We start from the raw sequence: 23,606 nt of genomic DNA, 5'->3' as shown, positions 1-23,606 counted from the left end.
ATATGCTGTGGGTATGGCTCTAAAAAGCAAAAAAAACAAAAAACCAAACAAACCCAGGTTATCAGGGTGGGCCTAATCCAATGTTTCTGGTGTCCTTATAAGAAGTGTTTAGAACACAGACAATGCAGAAGGAGGGGTGACCATGTGAGGACATAGCAAGAAGGCAGCAGTCTGAAAGCAAAGGAGGCAGAGGCCTCAGAAGAAATCAAACCTGCTGGCATCTAGTCTCTAGATCCTGAACTAGATCCTAGTCTATTTGATCCTGGATTTCCAGCCTCTAGAATGCTGAGAAAATAAATTCTTGTTGTTTAAGCCATCTAGTCTGGGGTATTTTGTTATGACAACCTGGCAAACTAATACACCTTTTGTGAAGATAGAGAAGTAGAGATTTAGACCAGTTGCTCAAAGTTACACAGAAAGTACTAGAGCCAAGTCAACAAATAACAAATGCTGGCGAGGGTGTAGAGAGAAAAGGTACTCCTCTTTGCTGATGGTGGGAATGTAAATCGGTACAACCACTATGGAAAACAGTATGGAGGTACCTCAGAAAATATAGAACTACCATATGATCCAGTAATCCCACTCCTGGGCATATATCTGGACAAAACTTTCCTTGAAAAAGACACATGCACCTGCATATTCATTGCAGCACTATTCACAATAGCCAAGACATGGAAATAACCTAAATGTCCATAGACAGATGAATGAATTAAGATGTGGTATATATACACAACTGAATATTACTCAGCCATAAAAAGATAAACAAATGCCATTGGCAGCATGGATAGAACTACAGACTCTCATGCTAAGCGAAGTAAGTCAGAGAGAAAAAGATAAATACCATATGATATCACTTATTTGTGGAATCTAAAATATGGAACAGATGATACTACCAAAAAAAAAAAAAAAGCAGAAATAGGAGTTCCCATCGTGGCTCAGTGATAATGAACCCAACTAGCATCCATGAGAACATGGGTTCGATTCCTGGCCTCACTCAGTGGGTTAAGGATCTGGCGTTGCCATGAGCTGTGGTGTAGGTCGCAGACTCTGCTCAGATCCCGCATTGCTATGGCTGTGGTGTAGGCCAGCAGCTACAGCTGCAATTTGACTCCTAGCCTGGAAACTTCCATATGCCGCCAGTGCAGCCCTAAAAGACAAAAAAAAAAAAAAAAAAGTAAGACAAAAAACAGAAACAGATCATGGCCAAGAGCAGTCTTGGGGTTCCCAGGGGGTAAAGGGGAGAGAGTGGGATTGATGGGCATTTTGGGGGTTTTCTGGATGCAAACTGTTATATTTGGAATGGATGGGCAATGGGACCCTACTGTACAGTACAGGGAAATGTGTGTGATTGGGTCACTTTGCTGTAAAACAGAACTTGAAGAAGCATTGAAAATCAACTATGCTTTAGTAATAATAGCAAGAAGAAGAAGAAGAAAGTACCAGAGCCAGGAGTTGAGACTAGGTCTGTCTGACCCAAAGTTTTTTAACTCCCAAACGTGAGTGTACCTGTGAGCCCTGCGTACCCTGGTGTGCTCTGAACCCCACGAGGAATGATCCGCCTCAGATATCTGCCCACCCCTCCATGTCTCTTCTCCTCAGCGCATCAACAACTATGAAATAGAAACTTGCACCAGCAGGGGACTCACCATAGAGCCAGACCCAGGGATCAGAGACAGGTTGGGCCCTGAATGAGACCACAGTCCCACAGGAGGAAAAGTCACACTCCAAGGAATTGAGGAACAACAAATGATAATGCATACGACAAAGATAAAGCTGTCTACCACCCCACTATCACACTCACCTCTCCTTTCTACTCTGTCCACTGCAGCCTTGACTCTGTCCACACCTAAAACAGCTCTTGCCACAGTCTCTTGGCTTCCAAACCCAACGGACACTATTTATTTATTATCTTTGACATTTACTTATTATTGTGACATCTTTGTAAGTTTGACACCATGGTCCCTGCCTTCCTCCTTAAAACACTCTTCTACCTCAGTCTTCTTGGCATTATTCTCCAGTTTTCCTTTCTTGATGACTATTCTTTTTCAGTATCCTTTGTTGTCTCCTCTTTTTAATCTCATCTTTACACTCTGGCAGATCTTGTCCTGTTCTCTCTTTCTCCCTCTATACTCAACCTTGATGATGACATTCATTCCCATTATGTGAATTCTCACCTAATGCTTCTAAATCTATATCCAGCCCAAACCTGGTTTCTGAGCTCTAAGGTCATATATCCAACGGCCACAAAAACAGATTCAGCAAGTCTATTCCTTCTCAAGTCCCATTCTTGGTGAATTGTACCCAATTACCCAGGCCAGAAGTATAGGATTCTTTAGCTTAGAAAATTTAAGGTTGGAACTACAGGAATTGTGGGAATCTTTATTTATATTCAAGTTTCACCATCTCTTAATTTCTTTGAACTTAAGTGTCTTCATCCATAAAAGTGACAATAGAAATATTCATCTGAAGAGGCTTTTATGAGGATGCAATTCAAGAGCTCCCCACAAACACCCTCAGGTTCAACTGTTGGCCAGAAAAACTCTCAAAACTCAGAAATGCCATTATATTCACAGTTACAGTTTATTACAGTGGAAGATATAGAATAAAATTAACAAAAAGAAAAGGGACATAGGGCAGAGTCCACAGGAGACCAGGCAGGAAGCTCCTATCTGTCTTTTCCCACTACTCAGGTAGTGGGAATTAATTTCTCTCAGCAACAATGGGTGGCAACATGCATGGAGTGCTGCACATCAGGGAAGTTCTGAGTCATGGGATCCAGAGTTTTTAATGGGGTTTGGTTGCATAGACATGGCTGACCACCCACATGAGAGACCTTGCTCTCTAGCCTCTCCAGAGTTCAGGCTGACCCTAACTACACAGTCCCAAACTCTCACCATAAATCATGTTAGCATAGACCAGCTGGCATAGCCCAAGTTCTCCCAGTAGACAAAGATACTTTTAACAGCCCCAGAAGCCAGCAAAGCCCAAATCTTTTACTGCATGGAGGTTGAATGAGTTCATGCATATCAAATGTTTAGCTCAGCACCCGACACATGCCAAATGACCAGTAACTAACTGTTCACTGTTGCTGATAGTTTCATCTTATAGTCTTCTCTCCTCTTTACTTCCTATGTTGTCATTTACCAACTCCTGCCAAGATGACCTTCTTTCTTAACTATTTTCTCTCTTCTCATAGAACTGCCTTACATGGAGTGGAGGAAATAGCATAATGATAGAATAGGAAAATATGTAAAATAAAGAAAGGTGAATTTGAAAAAAAGAGCCAAAGAAGATTTCTCAAGAAAAAGTAGTTTGGAATTAAAAACTCAACTGATATCATAAACATCAGAATGGACACAGATAAAAGAGAAAGATTCCAGGAGTTCCCGTCATGGCCCAGCGGAAACGAATCCACCTAGGAACAATGAGGTGGCAGGTTTGATTCCCTGGCCTTGCTCAGTGGGTTAAGGATCCAGAGTTGCCGTGAGCTGTGGTGTAGGTTGCAGACTTAGCGGCTTGGGTCTGGCATTGCTGTGCCTCCAGCATAGGCCAGCAGCAATAGCTCCAATTAGACCCCTAGCCTGGGAACCTCCATATGCCACAGGTGTGGCCCTAAAAAAGGACAAAAGACAAAAAAAAAGAGAGAAAGATTCCATTTTAAATTATATGTTAACTTTTTGAACATTTTTATAAAGAAACATGGAAAGGATCCATTTAGCACTGTTTGAAATAATGAAAAATTAGAACCAATAAGGAAGAGTATGAAAAATAATGGTGCATTTTTACAATGGGATGTTATTCAGAAGTTAAAATAAATGAACTAGATTTATATGTACAAATTTGCATGAATATCTAATACATTGCGGTAGTGGAAAAAGTTAAGTTACAAAAAGATTAAGTATTATGGAATTTATGTAAATTTTCTAAAACTCAAAATATAATACTCAACAGTTTATATTCAGTTACACATACATGAAAATTTATAAACATGGATAAGAGGGATACACAGCTGGAGAATGTTCTTTACCCTAGGAGAGGAGGGGTGAGGAGTGGGGGAGTGAAGAATGGGATTGTAAGAGCTTCAACTGTATTCATTATGTCATATCTAAAAACATATTTATATATTTTGTCTTTTGTCTTTTTAGGGCCACACCCATGGCATATGGAGGTTCCCAGGCTAGGGGTCTAATTAGAGCTGTAACCGCCAGCCTAAGCCACAGCCATAGCAACACCAGATCCAAGCTATGTCTGCAATGTACACCACAGCTCAGGGCAACACGGGATCTTTAACCCACTGAGCAAGGCCAGGGATCAAACCCACAACCTCGTGGTTCCTAGTCGGATTCGTTTCCACTGCGCCACAATGGGAACTCCTAAAAACATACTTTAGCTGGAGCAAATATAGCAAACATGCCCATGGATTACTTTCAATTCTGCAAATGCGTTATGTTCTTTCTTTCTCTCCCCTCCTCCCATCACATGCCTTTGTATCAGCCAAGGTTCAACTAGAGATGAAGAACTTGTAGAACAGAGAGAAAGAGAGAGAGAGAGAGGCAGATAGATATGATTTATATATATATGTAAATTTATTGCATAGGATTACCTCATGACCTCCAGGATAGACCCAAAGGAATTGAAAGTAGGAATTTAAACAGATTATTTGTGTGTCAGTATTCATTGCAGCATTTTTCACATGGCCAAGAGATGGAAACAACCCAAATTTCCACCTACTGATGAAGAGATACACAAACAAAAAATGGTATATACAATATACAGTGGAATATTATTCAGCTGTAAAAAGGAGTGAAGTACTGCTACCACATGGATGAACTTTGAAAATTTATGCTAATTGAAATAAGCCAGGCACAAAATGACAAATTTTGCATGATTCTACTATATAAAATATCTAGAATAGGCAAATTCATAGAGACAGAAAGTAGATTAAAGGTTACTAGGCGCTGAGGAGGACGAAGGAATAGGGAGTTACTGTTTAATGTTTAGAGCTTCTGTTTAGGGTGATGAAAAGTTTTGGAATAATGATGATGGTTGTACAGCATTGTAGATGTTAGTTATTAATATGTAATTAATATACTAATGAATATGATGTATAATTATATAATTAATGCCACTAAATTGTTTACTTAAAATGATTAAGATAGCAAATTTCATGTTATATATATTTTACCACAATTTTAAAAAATTAATAATATGATAATCAAAAACCATTGAATTACATGAGTAAATGCGTTAATTATATGGTATATAAGTTATATCTCAATAAAGCTTTTTTTTTAAAGAAAGAAATTTATTGAAAACAATTGGCATATACACTTATGAAGGCTTGACTATGCCAGCTGGACATCTGTGGGGCAGACCATCAGGAAGAGCAGGCTGGAGCTCTCAGGCAGGAGCTGAAGCTGCGATCCACAAAGGGAATTCCTTCTTCCTCAAGGAAGCCTGCTCTGAATCTAAAGCCTGATTGAATCGGCCCAGCCAGATTATATAAAACAATCTCCCGTAATTGCAGTAACTGATAATACCTTTTAGTCACGGCTACAAAACACCTCCACAGCAACAGCAGATTCAGATTTGGTTAGATAACTGACTGTACCCTAGCCAGGTTGACACATAAAATTGATGATCACATCATGGTTTATATTATGGTTGCATCTTCTTCTTCCTAGCCTTGATACCACCCATATGCATTCAGATTGCAAAAGTTCAACAGGGTTCAAAAGTACTGTAGATTATGTAGATTAAAATGTCGATTACTTTTCAATGTGTGATAGGAAAATTATGAATATAATAATTACCCAGTGGCTTTTCATCTCTAAGATGAGGATTAATGTCAAGTGTCTGTCATACATTCTGCCATTTACCCTTTTAAAAAAAAAGTCTATGTACCAGGCTTTGGGCTTAGATGGAGGATATTAAAATTAATAAGGCACAACACTTGGCCTCAGGGAGTTCACAATCTACTCCTATGTACATAACAATAAAACATGATTCTTCACAAGCACTGGAGGACAGACTCCACTGACTGTCTGGGTCTCCCCTATAACCCACCTTGGTTCAGCTGTCTGTGTAAATAGCCTCTACTGACTGACTTTAGAACCTAGTTGGAAAACAGTGAGAAATGAAAACACTTTTCATTCAGAAAGATTGGAGCCATTTCTTTCTGGTATCATTCTTTTCATGAAAAGCTTCCCAAAGCAGAGCTCCTTCAAAGCAGCAGAATCTATACATGTTTCTTTTTTTTATTATTGTTGATTTACAATATTGTGCCAATTTCTCCTATACAGCAGTGACCCAGTTATTTATATATAAATATATATTTATATCTTTTCTTATATTATATTCCATCATATTCTATCCCAAGAGATTGGATATAGTTCCCTGTGCTGTACAGCAGGACCTCATTGCTTATCCATCTAAATGTAATAGTTTGCATCCACTAACCCCAAACTCCCAGTCCATCCCACTCCTTCCCCTCTCCCTTGGCAACCACAATCTATTCTCTATAGACATCTTTTTCTAATTGAGATGTAAGGAAACAAGAACCCCAGCACCTGAGATAACTGATGACCCCTCCCTATTCTCTGCTTTTAATCCCTTCTCCTACATTCTTGCTCCTGTGCTATTTTTTCTGTTCCACTTTTCCACCTCTCTTCTTTTCTTTCCTTTTCTCCTACCTTTTCATGTCCTGGGCCCCCTCATCATCTCTTTGGTCATTGTCAAGTCCCATGGTAGCACTCAGTTCAAGGAAATGCCATGATCCATTTTCTAACCTGTCAGTAGAGGGATTTAAAAAAAAAAAAAAAGGAAAGGAACTCTGTTCAAGGTGAAATGGTAAAAAGTGGGACATTCTACACTTCAGTTTTCCTTATGTTTATTTGATGGTGTAATTATTTTAATCATGTTCAATAATTATTTCATGTTGATGATGATAATGAACTACCAATGACTTTGTTCTTTTAAGAAACTTCATTTCATAAAATCAAAAACCACTACTATTCTTTTTTAAGGCTTAGGGGTTCTTTTTTCCCCATTTTTCTGCCTTTAATTATTGAATGTCTTTTGAAAGAGAAAAATCAATGCTTAGCAAACTGAAACTAAACAATCTCCACCCTTATTGAGACTCAGCAGGCAATCATGCATGAAACTTAATTGTGAACAGTTTAGAATTCTATGAAAATTAATTTACTTATGCTCACCATGTTCTTCTATTGATGGAATGTGCATATAACTCCTTTAGGACAATAACATGGGTTATGAAATCTACTTCATGTGAGCAAAGACTTTGCTGTTGTTGTTTAAATCATTAAATTTCTCTCAGAAACCATTTTGTCCAACGAAGCAGTTTTACGGCCATTTGAGAGGAGAAACTGAGGCAAATATACCGCTAAACCAGGATTCCTCCCAAACGTGACAACATATCCTTGTATCATTTGCTTTCTATGCATCAAGATATCAGCAATGTTGTACGCTGTTAGGCAAAGCAGAAGCCCAGTGCTACATTCCCTGACATTTTAGTTGAACAAATACCCAGAGGACCCTCCCAGGTGGATGTAACTTGGCTTTGGGCAATTAGTGTCCAAAGCCACATTAATGTTGTCTTCCTGAAGCTGCAACTTGACAGTCTGATAAACAATAGCACTGAGAGAGGTGTGAACTTCCACTATTTATCTCAATGGGCTGTTAACTTTGAAACCTAATTATGATCACTTAAATGCCAACACTGTTAATCATTTCACTGCTGATCACTGTACCAGAAACATCCAGCCACAGTAATGTGCTTCTTCCTGGGGCTGCCGGACTCAATTGCCATGTCCTGATGTGCTTTTTCAGAATGTCCTCTTGTTAGTAATGTCAACCTTAGACGGCTTAAATGGGGGTCTTCAACGCTTGAGCCCTTGGGTAAGCAAAGCACCTATTACTCTTTTTAAAACAAAGAAATGGATATCTGTTGTCTCATTTTGTTTGTTGGTTTTTAAACACAGAGACTGATGAGTTTTTCTTATGGTCATCTCTGAAATCCCATGGGTCCTTATGGAAGTCTCAATCTTTTGCAATACCAGAGTCATCACTGGGGGTAATGTAAAATGGAATCAGAGAGGGTCATTTTCCAAAAGACACTGGGGTGAACTCACAGTGTAATTGAATTTGAGGAATTTCCAATATCATAGACGTCAATCTTCCGTCTAAAGTGGGAAGCATGTTACACGATCTGACCAAAACTAGGCAGTTTCTCTCTCTCCGAATATTTTCTAGGTTAAGTAACTCACTCCCTCACATGGAAACCCATTCCATTGCTTGCCTAGGTTTGGTTTTTGGAAGGTTCATCCTTATAGTCCATGTAATTCTCCCCGGTACACTTATCCCACAGAAAATATTCTCTCGTCCATCTTCAAATATCTTTAACAGTGGTTCTTCCAACTCTCTCATCCTAAATACCAGCAATTCATTTATTACGGCCTCCTTTATTGAATACCTATTATCAGCCATGCTCTTTACATGTATTAACTCAGTTAATTATCAAAACCCTACAAAGTAGACATTTTATTACTATTTTACAGATTAGGAAATTAAAACTCATCCAGATTAAGCACATGGGATAAGTAAACGAAAGGGCACCTCTCTTACTCCTGCTCCACACTGCCTTCCAACCACAGTTTCTCCAATATTTCTCTTTTTGTTTTGTTTTATGTCTTTTTTTAGGACTGTGCCTGCTGCATATGAAGTTTCCCAGGCTAGGGATCGAATTGGAGCTGCAGCTGCCAGCCTACACCACAGCCACAGTAATGCTGGATCCTTAACCCACTGAGAGAGGCCAGGGATTGAACCGGTGGCCTCATGGATACTAGTTGGGTTTGTTACCGCTGAGCCGCAATGGGAACACCCCAATTATTTCTCTTTTTTTTGCGATAACTTTCTTTTAGGAAGCTCTTTTCTAACTTAACAATGTCATCTACCAAATAGATACTGCTATCCCTCCTTTACAACTATGGAAACAAGGCTCGGAAAAACAGAAGTTCCTCTAATTCCTATATCAGTTTCAAGCGTTTTGGACATTTCCATAGCCAATTGCTTGATCCGTTTGTTTTGATATTTTAAACAACAGACCAGAGCCCACCACCATAGGACTCATAGGCACTCCCCTATGAGGCCCTATACTGATTACAACTGATGATGGTCAGCCTCCCCGCAAGCTCAGGTGCAGTCAATTCATCTCAATCAAGGGCTCTGAGCAGCCGCCATCTAACCATCAATTGACCGAAAGAATAAACCCTGTTTGTTATCCCCAGGTATCCAACAAGGATCACCCATCTGTTTATGTTAATAATACACTGAACTGCATATGACAAATTTCAAATGTGACAAATATGGCTACATTGGGATGAATAAACTGACAAAAGGCTATGGGATGAGAAAAATGTACAGCAGCCAAGTACAAGATGGTTATTACATAAAATGAAAGCATTTCCTAAAAGTACAAATCCAGGTGGGGTCCTAATCTTAAAAACGTATGCAATTGGTTGATGGACGACAAGCAGAAATCCAACAGATAAAGACTAAGAGGAAAGGGAGATGGTTTCCTTCCGATTCCAGGAGGAATTTGTTTGCAGTTTAGAAAAGGTCTGCATAATATACATTTATTTGGTCCAGAAAAATCACCTAATGATGAGTGGATGTGGTTTCACATGTGAAGGAAGACGATAATGGAAGAAAAACAGAAAATCTTGAAAGGCTGAAAATGAGTTCAGTATATGTTACAGCAGGATTTCGCTTTGGCTTGTGTAAAATAGAAATATAATGGAAAACTTATGGTTACCAAAGGGGAAAGGCAGAGGAGGGACCAATTAGGAGTTTGGGATTAACATATGCACACTACTGTATGTAAAATAACTAACAAGGACCTAATGTATGGCATAAGGGACTATACTCAATATTTTGTAATAACCTATAAGGGAAAAGAAGCTAAAAAAATTAGATAGATGTTTATCAATAGCTGAATCACTTTGCTGTACACCTGAAACTAACACAACACTGTAAATCAACTATATTTAAATTTGAAAATAATAATAATAGTAGTAGTAATATAAAATAAAAAACAAAACAAAAATCAGCAGGACGTGGAAGGAGGGACCCCTGGGAAACTAAGTTTTCTATCTTTCCCAAGGCAAATATGAAAAAAGAGGCTAAATATTGACCTTTCTAATGAACTCCCTGTCTTAGACCAGAAGCACTGCTGGTCCCAAAGAAAAAGTCCAGGGAAGTTGCTCTCAGATGTGCTCCTCAAGCCAGCAGTATTAGCATTATTTAGGAACTAATTAGAAATGCAAGTTCCAGATACAACTAGAGAGTATCATACTAAGTGAAGGAAGTCAGAAAAAGAAAGACAAATATTACATGATAGCACTTATACGTGGAATCTAAAATATGACACAAATGAACCTATCTACAAAACAGAAACAGACTCACAGACAAGGAGAGCGGGGTTGTGGTTGCCAAGAGCGAGGGGGATGGAGGAAGGATGGAGTGGGAGGCTGGGGTTAGATGTAAGCTATTATACATACTGTATAGCACAGAGAACTATATTCTATGTTCTATGATAAGCCATAATGGGAAAGGATATTTTTTAAAAGAGTGCATATATATGTATAACCAAGTCATTTTGCTGTACAGCAGAAATTAACACAATATTGTAAATTAACTATACTTCAATTTTTTTAAAGAAGAAATGCAAGCTCTCAAGCCCACCCCAGACACTCTAGGGGTGAGTCGTGAGACCAAAGAGCAAGCCCTTTAGGGGATTCCGATTCTTTGCTAAAGTTTGAGAATTACTGGTCTATGGGAAGTTTACAGCAGATCAGCCAGGACTGGCCCAGCTGCAGCCAATATTGTCATTATTCCAAGCCATCCACCAGCTCATTCTCTGCATCCATCACCATTAATTTGATTGCAAAATTAAAAGAAGGAAATCCATGCACCCATATTTGAAATATGTGCTCCAATGCACCACTGTGCCTGGGAGTCTGCATATTTTGGTTATTTTTTACACAGTGTCCTGAGTAAGCCCTCTGCCTGAGCTGTTAAGCAGAAAATTTAGATATGTGCATAAAATTTTAAATAGTTTGAATAAAATCTTTGGGTTCAACCTCTCAAGTGTGTGTCTCTTGCATACAACTTAAAAAAACACTCCTAAAATCTACTGAAAACTATTGAAAACTCAAGTTTTCTACCCAAAGCAGTTTTCAGAAAAATGCACAGTATCTAGAATTGTATAAAAATAAAATTATCATCCTTTGTACACACTAATGAGCACTTTTTCTGAACAAAATGAAAGCACAGTTTCTCCAATACACGACTAAGATTCTCTCAAACCAGTGCCATTTTTTCCATAATGAACACTGTACCCTTTTGATACTAGAGCTCTCTGCTGTTGAAGGATGCATGTCAAGCTCTACAATTACAGCAAAACCACACTGAATGTTTTTCTCTGTTTATTTTTTCCATCCAAATGAGTCCATCCCTCAAGAGTACCAACCAAGGGGACCCAGCAAAGGGCCCTTCTATTTTTGCAACCTTAAATTGGAAGTTCTGCTTCAAGATACTCTAAACAAAACTACATTTTCAGGCTACCCAAGGAGAATCCAATTCTCATACATTTGATCTGTTAGCTAAGAAAGGGAGAGCAGAGGCTACTACAAGGGGTTTACTACCTGGAACTACATCATTAAAGATCCTTGGAAGATCATTAAAGATCATTGGATCATTGGTATGCAACTTGCTCTCTTACAATGTCACATTTTTGCAGGGATTGTGTTGCTGGGCTGTAGATAAGATAATCATATACTCTTGAGATAGAGGCAGTCAAGAACCATCAAGAGTCAGATTTTTTATTTTACTTGCAAGTAAACAAGTAAACCTGTCACAGTTCCATAGAAAAAGACATGAGCATCTTGGGTCAGAGACAAAGAATTTATTACTCTCATCAATAGCAGTAGCCAAAGGCTCAGCATTTGTACCAGTTAGGCTACCCTCATCCCCACATGGTAATGCCATGAGGGCCAGGTGATGCCTGCACACGCAGTGAGTTGCATTGCAGGAGAGGAATTTTGAGCTTAGGGAACCTGCATCTTTTATAATGGACAGTAAGCCTGCTTAACCCTTGGGCCAGAGAGAGACATTGTCTTATTATACTGGATAATAAACAAAGCTGCCCTTTATTTTGTAGGGGGAAACTATATCTTCTAAGGCTATTCATTATTTAAAATCCTTGAAAAGATCATTCAGAACAAGGCAATCAGTCCCTCTGCTCACATGATACTCGGAAATGCAAGAGATTCTTAGAGAATTCACTCCCAACAGTGACTAGAGCCACGGGCACTGGAGGCGCCCATTTCCTGAGTTTCAAACACCACTCTTGGGCATACTACTTAACATCTCAGTTTCCTAATCTATAAAATGAAGATAATAATGGGAAGCATTTCAAAGGATGGTTGTGAAAAATAAGTGAGATGATACCTGTAATACATGTAAAGCATTTTACATAATATCTCTACAGAATAAGCATTAAAATGGTTGTATTATTATTATTGTTATCACCACAGCTAGGGGTATGGAGAATATCCTCAGATGTCAAAATTCCCATTATAATAGGAACCACAAATTTCCAAACTCTAAAAAGAGGGTAACTGTAGAAAAGAATTATAGAACATGATACATGTTACTATATAAATCAAGAAAAACCATACTTAATATTTATTCTTTAAGTGTCATATAGAATAGATTTCTTATCAAAAAAGGAACCAACCAAATATAAATACCATCTTTTGCAAATATCATATTGTCCTCTTTTACCTAATTTACCACCATGCCAAATACTATCTTAGTGTCAATAACACTAAGTCTGAGAAAAATTCACATAGCATATTTGATTTTCAGCCACGTATTTAATAAGGCCTGTCCTGGTATCCTTATGGACAAGATCTGGGCTTGTAGAATGTGGGCTGGGGGAAAAAAACAAAACAAAACAGAAAAACGCAAAAACATAGTTTGGCAAATTGGTAGAAAGTTGAACAACCAAGTAAGGAATTTTGAATAATTAGAGGCCATATGGCTTACCAGTAAGAGCATGGAGTTAGAAGTAGAATTGAAAATCAAGTTCAGCACTTGCTATCTGTTCTTAAAGATTAAATGCTAATATATGCAAGGAATCATTTGTAGTATTATGTACATGGTAAATGCCCCATAAAAGTTGTTTTCCTCCCATTTCCCCATTAATTAATTGATGTCAACCCACAGGAAATGAGGGCCTGGAGAGCTTTGTCCTCAAACCCTGTTCTCTCCACACTTTCAATCAATCATCTGGATGGAGGTGTCAATGGCCTAATTATCACACTTGCAAGTGGCACAAAGCTGGGAGAAATAGGTACTATCTGGTTGCATAGTGGCTGGTTTAATCAGTATTCGAGAAGTTCTGAGCAGCCTAGAAACTTGGTCTAGTTCAAAATCATGAGATCACACTAAATAGGGATAAACAGAAAGCCCTCTATTTGGTTCCAGGTTCCAAAAGTTTAACTCGATAAATTACATGATAGAGAAATTCACACTTGAGTTTTTTTTACTAAAAAAAAAAAAGTTGAATATGATTCAGAGTTGAATCTGATTCAGTGTTTTAGCAAAAAGTAAATTGTGGAAGTCTTTAAATACCAGGCTGTAGGGTTCTGACACTCCAATCTGTTTTCCAGATTCAATTTGACTTAAATCAAAACATTTTGTGGGCAGGGGCACTGCATCCAATGCTACTGGATCGCTGCCTATTTTAATACACTTTCCATGTCCTGAATGGCATTTGGCAGGCAGTCCCCTTGCATTCAGCTGGGGGAACTTGAAACAGAAAGCCCCTCAAAGGGACTCCATTGGCATCAGCCAGAGTCACCCTGGAGAGATGGAAGGTACCTTCTCTCCCCTCAGAGGCTCAGCCTTTGCCCTGCCCCCACCGCCCTCCCCTGCTGCTCCAAAGCTATTCTTATAGTCTTCAAATATTAAACCATTTCATTAAATAAATTAAATTACATCTAAATTACTGACATTTAAAGAGACTTCATGTTAATAATATCAAATAGGAGAAAGAGAAAAGGACCTACTTAAAAACCAATTATCTTGACTGAATTAAATCTTACAATTTGCCTGCAATTCATAAAATGATTCCAGCTGTGGGTTTTGTTTTTCTGTTTTTGTTTGTTTGCATTGTTTTGTTCTGTTTTTTGGTTTTTGCTGCTAGGAGTCCCCAAACCAGTACTATGTCTTTCTTGATTTTCCCTTAGGAATCTTTCCAGCAGAATCTCCAGTGTTTCTCCTCTGAAACTTCAGAATGATCACATGATACATTTTAAAAACCATGGTACTGTTGGTAGAAATAGAAAGGGCAATGGGCCTGCATCTCCCCTCTGAGTTTAGGAAGTGCTGACTTCAGATTCCTGAGCCTGGAGGCGAGAGGGGCTGCCTGGCATCCCTTCCCCAGCTATAAATTCTTCTTTCTGGTTATCTCTCTCTGCCTCCCTGATCCCTGCATCTTGCCTGCTGTATCGCTGAGCAGTCTTTCGCCAAAATTGCAGGCTTGGATGTGCCCTGGATTGGGGGGACAACCTTATCTTTATCCAGGGGATTTGGGGCATTTTATGGCAACTGGACTTCTTCAGCATGAACACAACCCAACTTCTACTCTTTCTAGGACCTTGTCTCCCAGTAACTGGGTTTCTGATTCCGAAAGTCCGCAAGCTCGACTCCAGAATCAATGTTTGGTTCCCTTGTGTCTGAATTTCTTTCCTCACAGCTTGCCTACCTTCTTCTTTCCTCTTGAATTGGACCTGGTCTTTCATTTGATAGCTAATCTCTCCCCGACCCTCCCAAAGGAAGTGCAGTCTTGCCTTTGAACTCAAGGCAGGGTGAGCAGTACAAATGGTAAGCAGTATAAGGAGGACACTAATCTGCTTCCTGCTATGGTGTGAGTTCCTCCCGCACCATCCAGCGAATCTGTTTTTTTTTTTTTTTTTTTTCTTAAGAAAACCAGTGACTTAATTATGAGATTCTCAATTATCATTTTACTCCATCTTTTTTACAGTGTTTCACATGGTGGAGCACCCCTCTTTCACAATCCTCTCCCCTACTGAAGACAATTCAGTGTTCTTCAAGTCCTCGAATATATATTCCATTTTACAGTTAGGGCAACACCCAAAGGCACCCTCTTAGGCACCCATTAAAAATCTAAATCGTCCAAGAATTCTTTTCATCCACTTTATCCCCATATTCATCTGTCACAAATCCTGTTGATTCGGAGTCCTCAGAGCCTGCCCCTTCTCTCAATCGTCTCTGCTTTGCCTTGGTTCAGATCTCTATACCTTTCAGACCTTGGTTAGAGCCTCCTTCCAGACTCTTCCCCACCACCCCATCCTCCATGTCATTGTCAGAGAGATCTTTTCTAAATCATAGGTAACACCAGGTGCAGATCCAGGCTTTGTGGAACCTAAAGATAATCCCTTTTATAAGGCCTTCTAGGGAGTTCCCATCATGCTCATCGGAAACAAATCCAACTAGTATCCATGAGGATGCAGGTTTGATCCCTGGCCTCAGTCAGTGGGTTACGGATCTGGCGTTGCCGTGAGCTGTGGTGTGGGTTGCAGACAGGGCTCAGGTCTGGCATTGCTGGGGCTGTAGTGTAGCTCCAATTTGACCCCTAGCCTGGAAACTTTCATATGCCATGGATGCAGCCCTAAAAAGAAAAAATAAATAAATAAATAGAAAGCCTTCTATAAAATAAAAGATTTATGTTTCAAATTTTGCAAAAACATAAGACTATGAGCACATTGCTTGGGATCTTCCCAAGGTCTTGGAAAGACCTATGCAATGAGGGTCCTTGAAGCTTTAGCATCATTAGTTTCATGGTAAACGCATATCTAGTAAGTGGCAATCATGTGATGAGAACACTCAGTAGCCTCCCACCAGCTGGGAAATGATAATATTCAAAGTATTTTACGAACACCTATCTGGTTATCACTACAATCACATATCTCTTCACTTCACCTGGCATAGTCTGTATGCAAATACCTTAAAAGTACTTTCCATTCTCCAGATCAAGAAGTCTTTTCATTCCTTAATACCCTTTTATAAGCCATTCCTTTTCCTGTGACGTTTTTCCTTCTTCCTAACCTGGTCAAATTCTAGGAACCTTTTAAGAACAGGCAAATTTACCTCATTTACCTCATCTGTGAAGTATTTCCAGTATGATTTTGTCATTTCCTTTGCCTGGTCTCATAAAACTTTGTATCTTTACCTGAGATACTACAATTGTTAGATTTTGCTTCCATCAAAGGATTGTGAAGAAGAGGCCATGTTTTATCCATCTTATACTCATAACACTTAGTATAGTGGTTGTCCCATAACTAATGCCTAATGAGTGAGTGAGTAAATGAATGACTCTAGCTCTGACACCTTTTGCTTTCAAACTTGTGGACATGATGCTCTGTTCAGCTTACTTCTGACACAGAAGAGACCAACTTCCAGGATTGCTACCCATTGCCTGTCATTATACACCTTGAAAAAATTTATCCATCTGGCTGGATTTCCTGCTATCAACTATTGAATCCATCTTCCCACTCTTCTAAGCACATGCTCCAGCCTGATGAAGAGAGGTTTTCAGGTATGTGTCTCAGACATTGTAGTAAGGACTAGTTTCTAGTTCTTATCCACTCATTATCTCCAGCAAATAATGTCATAACAACAGAGAGAGAGGTGATGACTTGAGCAACTACCATGATAATTCATGGTGGTTATTATGACTGTAACTATAATAAAAACAAGCATAACTGTCATAGGGGAAATGACTCCATCCTGCCTGGAATATATGTGTTCCACTATAGAAAAGTTTTCTAGTAAGAAAATAAGGTGGAGGATCATCTCTACTTTTTATTTATTTGGTTTTCCATAAACTGAGTTATTCCACTAGCTGCTTCTTCCATGCTTGGTCAAGGAAATTGAGCTACATGATCTGTTGATTGAGACTGAGTTTCCATGGCTTGCCCCTTGGAGATAGCTAAATTTACATAGAGAAAAACAATAACCCTTTGACCTGTATAATGGTAGTGAGCACACAAGTAGTAGAAAATGGCCATTTTAAAGAATATATCAGCTTGACCTGCCTGGGGCTCTCAGGATGCTGTCCTCAGGCATTTGGAATCTCCATACAGACTCTTATGAGCTGGGTTAATACGTGTCCAACTTCTTGGAGAAGTTATTTCACCTCTCTAAGCCTTTTTGCTCATCCAAGGATAAAGTTGAGAGTAAATGAGATAAATATAGAGCACTTAATTCAGTTTAATAAATGTTATTGTTGCTACTGTTATTATTAACCCTTCTGCTCTTGGCTAAATACACACAGACACACACACACACACACACACACACACACACTGCTTTACAGGTGAACTTAAATGCCTATCAAATAAAAATCTTTATTCTGACTGCAATTAAACAAATTTGCCCAACTTAAATGTGGTGTTATGGATTTATCTCCAAAATATGTGTGAAGTCATAATACAATAGTGTAGGAAAGTTTATCAAACTGTAAAATCCTAAAGAAAAGATATGAGATAAAAAGAAGTTGTAGTGATCAATATCAAATAACTATTAGCATTATTTTGCCTGATTATAATTGTTAAGGTACTATATTTGTTTATATCTACTCAAAGAAAGTTTTCAGCATTGCATTTAGACTATGCAAGCATAATGGAATTCTCATGTTACATAAATAACAAGGTCCTATGACTACCCAAGTGCTGTTCTAGATGGGGTAACATCCTTGATTTTCCCTGTCTTTTTAAATTCTTTGTATTTATCTTGCTAAATTTAATTACGATGCAGTGATAGACCTTTTTAGTATTTTTCTTGCTCCTGTACAAGGATTTTTAGAGCAACTATGAGCAGTTGTATATTCCTGTTAATTGACACATATTTTTTAATTACTCAATTTTATTACATTTATAGTTGTGCAACAATCATCACAACCAAATTTTATAGCATTTCCATCCCAAACCCTCAGTGCATCTCCCCGACCCCAACCTGTCTCATTTGGAAACCATAAGTTTTTCAAAGTCTGTGAGTCAGTATCTGTTCTGCAAAGAAGTTCATTGTGTAATTGACACACATTTTGCATCCAACTGGTAAGATCTGGTTCTTCTGCTTTGAAAGTTAAAGCAAAGCAAGCACATCCAAAACTGATTCTGTACAAGTTTTACTGCTATTTTTCTAACCACCCTAACTGTGAGTGGTATCAAGTTTTCCCAGGAGATCTGCTACTTAAAGAGGCTCTTGTGAAGCAATTCTGTTTGTGGAGTCTCCAGAGTAGGCAAGTCAGCCATGAAAAGAGTTTTGAGATTGGCCTGCAGTTCATGACAAAGGGAGAGATTTCACTACTCAGGGATAGATACTCCAGAAAATGCAAGTTAAACACAAACCCTGAACTATATATAGTAGGTAACAAATTACTATGAAGCCTGAACATTTTGAAGAAAAAAAAAATAGGATCTTGAAACATTAATGAAAGCTAAACTGTGTAATATTCATTTGCTTTAAAATGAAACGTTTTACCAGCAAAGGATACCCTATAGTTTAGGAGATAATATCTTGCCCTTAAATGTATCTCATTCTGTGTTAGCTGCCTTAAAATTTTTATGGAATAGAGCAGAGAATCAACTAATATACTTCAGAGTTCCAGTGCAAGATGTTTGGATTTCATTCTTCTGTATTTTTTTCAGAAGTCCCTGAGAGAGAATACTCAATGAGATTTCAATCATCAAATATTTATTAAGAACATATCTTTTCATATCAAGCTGATACGAAGCAATTTTTAAGGATATATTGTTAAATTTAAAAAGCAAGATGCAAAAGACTGTCTATAGTGTTACTTTTGTGCAATAAAAATATATAAAATAAAATATATATAACAAGAATGCGTAACAATTTTTGCCAAAAAGAAACAAAGGAATTATAAATCAGAAAGGAATAAGTTTGATCACCTATAATAAGAGTAGAAGATAGGAGGTGTCAGGGAAGGGATGGGAGAAAGAATTCACTAAGGATACCTTTTTATATTGTTTTGAATTTTAAGTAAGTAAACATTTTGCCTATTCAAAAAGTAAATCAAAAAGGATGAAAAACATACATGCTGTATTAGACTAGAAACACAAACTAAATTAATATCAAATTTATTTTAAATAATAAAATAACCTCAGAGAGGAAAGAATCAATTCAAGTAAATTTAAACAGTCTTTTGACTATAAACTTTTGTACAATATATTCTAAAGACACAGACTACAAAGTAATCTGTGCTTTACTTAGTGGACTCAGTAATATTAGTATTATGATTTTTTTCTCATTGTTTTGTGTATATTTTAGGATAAAACAAATAAGGAAATTCATTCATGTTATTAGGAATGCAGATTTTCACTGTAAGGGAAAAAAGATACAAATATAAACTAAGGGATGGTAAAGAAAATAATACTGTGGTGTGAAATTTGCATTGGAAATATCAGAAGAACATTTTTTACCTATTTTCATTGAAATGGCATGGAAGTGTTTCACAGAATGGGCTCCGTGGTCTTGCTACATTGGAATCATATATGGTGTTTTGAAAGTACAGTTTCCTAGGTCCCTTGACAGACTGACTTAACCAGAACCTCTGGAAGTAGGGTCTGCAAATATAAGCTTTTAATTAAAACTTTTTTTTTATTGTCTTTTTAGAGCTGAACCCATGGCATATGGAGGTTCATAGGCTAGGGATACAGCTGGAGCTACAGCTGCCACCCTATACACTACAGCCACAGCAACGTCAGATCCGAGCCATGTCTGTGACCTACACCACAGGTCACCACAACGCTGAATCCTTAACCCTCTGAGCGAAGCCAGGGATTGAACCCTCGTCCTCATGGATGCTAGTGGGGTTTGTTAACCGCTGAGCCATGACAGGAACTCCTAATTAAACTTTTTATATTGAGATAATTGTGCATTCACAGGCAGGTATAAGAAAATAATAGAGGTGCTGGTGCCCTTTACCTAGTGTCTCCCAATAGTAACATCTTGCAAAACTATAGAATATTATGACAACCAAGACACTGACATTGATACAGTCAAGATTGTTTCGAATATTTACAATACCTCCAGGACCCCACACAGCCACATCCATTTCCCTCCTCTTCTCTTCCTTCCACTTTCAGCTCCACCACTTTCTTCACCACTAGCAACCCCAGATCTGTTCTCCACTTCTATAATTTTGCCATTTTGAGAATGCTACATAAACAGTTTCATATAGTATGTGATATTTTGGGATGGGCTTTTTCCATTTAGCCTAATTCTTTGGAGATTTATCCAAGCTGCTATCTGTACCGGTGGTTTAATTCTTTTTTACTGCTGAGTATTTTTTTACGTCATGGATGTGCCAGCATGTGTTTAAAATATTCACCCATTTGAAAGACATCTGGGTTGTTTCCAGTTCGAGGCTATTATGAATAAAGCTACTATAAACATCTGTGTACAGGTTTTTGTGTGACGGTATCCCACTTCTGGGGACAAATGCCCAGGAGTCCAGTTGCTGGGTCGTACAGTAGTTTTTTTTAGGAAACTGCTAAACTGTTTGCCAAAGAGGCTGTACCATTTTAAGTTCCTACCAACAATGTCTATGATTCACTTTCTTCACACCCTTGAGAGCACTTGATGTTGTCACTGTTTTAGTCTAACCATTCTGATAGGTGAGTAATGGCTTTAATTTGTGTGTCCCTAATGGCTAATGCTGTTGAATATCTTTTCAAGTGCTTCTTTACCATATATATATTGTATATATAAATATATATATTTACCTTTTATATTTACCAGTTTTTAACATATTTTAAGAGGATAGGGTATACATACACCATGGAATACTACTAAGCCATAAAAAAGAACAAAATAATGCCATTTGCACCAACATGGATGGAACTAGAGACTCTCATGCTAAATGAAGTAAGTCAGAAAGAGAAAGACAAATGCCATGTGATATCACTTATATCTGGAATCTAATATATGGCACAAATGAACCCTTCCACAGAAAAGAAAATCATGGACATGGAGAATAGACTTGTGGTTGCCAAGGGGGAGGGGGAGGGGAAGGGAGTAGGAGGGACTGGGAATTGGGGGTTAATAGATGCAAACTATTGCCTTTGGAATGGATAATTAGATCCTGCTGTATAGCAGTGGGAACTATATCTAGTCACTTATGATGGAGCATGATGACATGAGAAAAAAGAATGTATACATGTATTTGTGACTGGGTCAGCTTGCTGTATAGTAGGAAATTGTCAGAACACTGTACACCGGCTATAATGGAAAAAATAAAAATCATTACAAAATTTAAAAAACATATTTTGAGTGGTTGTGAGTGGCATTATATTTTAAATTTAGGTATCCAATTTTAGGTTCATTGCTAATACAAAAAAATTACTTTTGTATGTTTGTCTTGTATCCTGTGACCTTATTATTTGTAGCTATTTTTTAGATTTCTTGGGATTTTCCACTGAGACAACCATGTCATGTGCAAATTGAGCCAGTTTTGTTTCTTCCTTTCTGAATTGTGTGCCTTTTATTTCCATTTCTTGACTTATTGTATTGTCTAGAAGTTCCAGTATTATGCTGAGCAAGGGTCATAAAAGCAAACATCCTTGCTTTCTTCCCAATCTTAAGGGAGAAAGTATTCAATCTTTCACCATTAAATATAATGTTATCTGTAGGCTTTTTATAGATGTTCTTTATCAAATTGAAGAAGTTCTGACTAGTCCTATTTTTCTGAGAATTCTTCTCATGAATGGGTGTTGGATTTAGTGCTTTTTTATGTTTATGTATATGATTGTGTGATTTTTATTCCTTACCCTGTTAATATAATGTATTATATTGATTAATTTTTCAGTATTAAACCAATGTGATATCCTCAAAGTAAATCTCATTAGATCATGGTGTGTAATTTGTTTTATATTGTAGAATTCATTTGCTAATATTTTAAGGACTTTTGTGTCTATATTCATGAGGGACATTGATCTGTAATTCTTTTTTTTTTTTGGCTATTTTCTGGTTTGCTGTCAGCTAATACTTTTTAAAATGAACTGAAATGAACACTAGCTTCTTAAAATAAATACGAGCTTCGTTTTCTAGAAAGATTATGTAGAATTGGTGTTAATTCTTCTTTAAATAGTCGATAAAATTTTCCAGTGAAACCATCTGGACTTAATAGATTTCTTTTTCAGGAGTTTTTAAATTACAAACTCAAATGTTTTCAATAGTTATGGGGCTATACAAATTATCTACTTTGTATTAGGTGATTATGGAAGTTTGTGCTTTTAAGAAATTGGTCCATTTCATGCAAGTTATCAAGTTTATATGTGTTGTGTTGTTTGCAGTATTCCCTTGTTATCTTTTTTCTGCTTTGCTTTTTAGGACTGCACCTGAGGCATATGGAAGTTCCCAGGCTAGGGGTCTAATTGGAGCTGCAACTGCCAGCCTACACCATAGCCACAGCAATGCAGGATCCGAGCCTCATCTGCAACCTACACCACAGCGCATGGCAATGCCAGATCCCCAGCCCACCGAGGGAGGCCAGGAATCAAACCCTCATCCTCATGGATAGTAGTCGGATTCACTTCTACTGCACCACAACGGAACTCGAGTTACGTTTTTTACATCTTTCAGAGTCTGTACTGATATCTATTGTTTCATTCCTGATATTAGTAATTTGTGTCTTCTCTTGCTTTTTGTTTGTTTGTTTGTTTTGCCAAGCTCACTAGAGATTTTTCTTTTACTGATCTTTTAGAGAAGAATTTTGCTTCATTGATTTTCTCTATTGTTTTCTGTTTTCAATTTTTTTTTTTTTTTTTTTTTTTTTTTGCTCCTGTTCCTTACTTCCTTCTTTCTATTTGCTTTGAATTTATTTGACTTTTCTAAGTTCTTAAACTGGAAGCTAAGCTATTGGTTTCCACTTATAAGAAGTAGTTACAATAGTCAAATTCATAGAGACAGGAAGTAAAATTGTGGTTATCAGGGGCTGGGTTGGGACAAAATGAGAAATTAGTGTTTAATGGGCACAGAGTTTCAGTTTAGGATGAGGAAAAAAGTTCTGAGATAGACAGTGGTGATGGTTGCACAGAAATGCAAATTCATTGCATTAATTAATTCATTGCATTCATTCATTAATTCGCTGAACTCACAAAGGCAAACTTATAAATGGTTACAATGGTAAATTTTGTGTATATTTTAAGACAAAAAAAATTTTCATCATGAAGAAATAATCACAAAATTTCAGAATGTGGAACATTTTGCAAGGTAGTGAGCCTGGACTATTCCCAAAAAAAAGGAGTGTCATGAAAAGTATTAAAAGATAAAGAGATTGTTCTAGAGACTTAGCTAGATTAGTGGCACACATCTAAATCAATGTGTGAACTTTAATTGAATCCTAGATTTCCTTTTAAAAAGCTATAAAAGCAGCATAGGGAACCATATTCAATATCCTGTGATAAACCATAATG

This window comes from Sus scrofa, chromosome 6 (genome assembly GCF_000003025.6).
Source record: "Sus scrofa isolate TJ Tabasco breed Duroc chromosome 6, Sscrofa11.1, whole genome shotgun sequence".
Classification (NCBI taxonomy): domain Eukaryota; kingdom Metazoa; phylum Chordata; class Mammalia; order Artiodactyla; family Suidae; genus Sus; species Sus scrofa.
Note: the sequence above shows the minus strand (reverse complement) of the source record.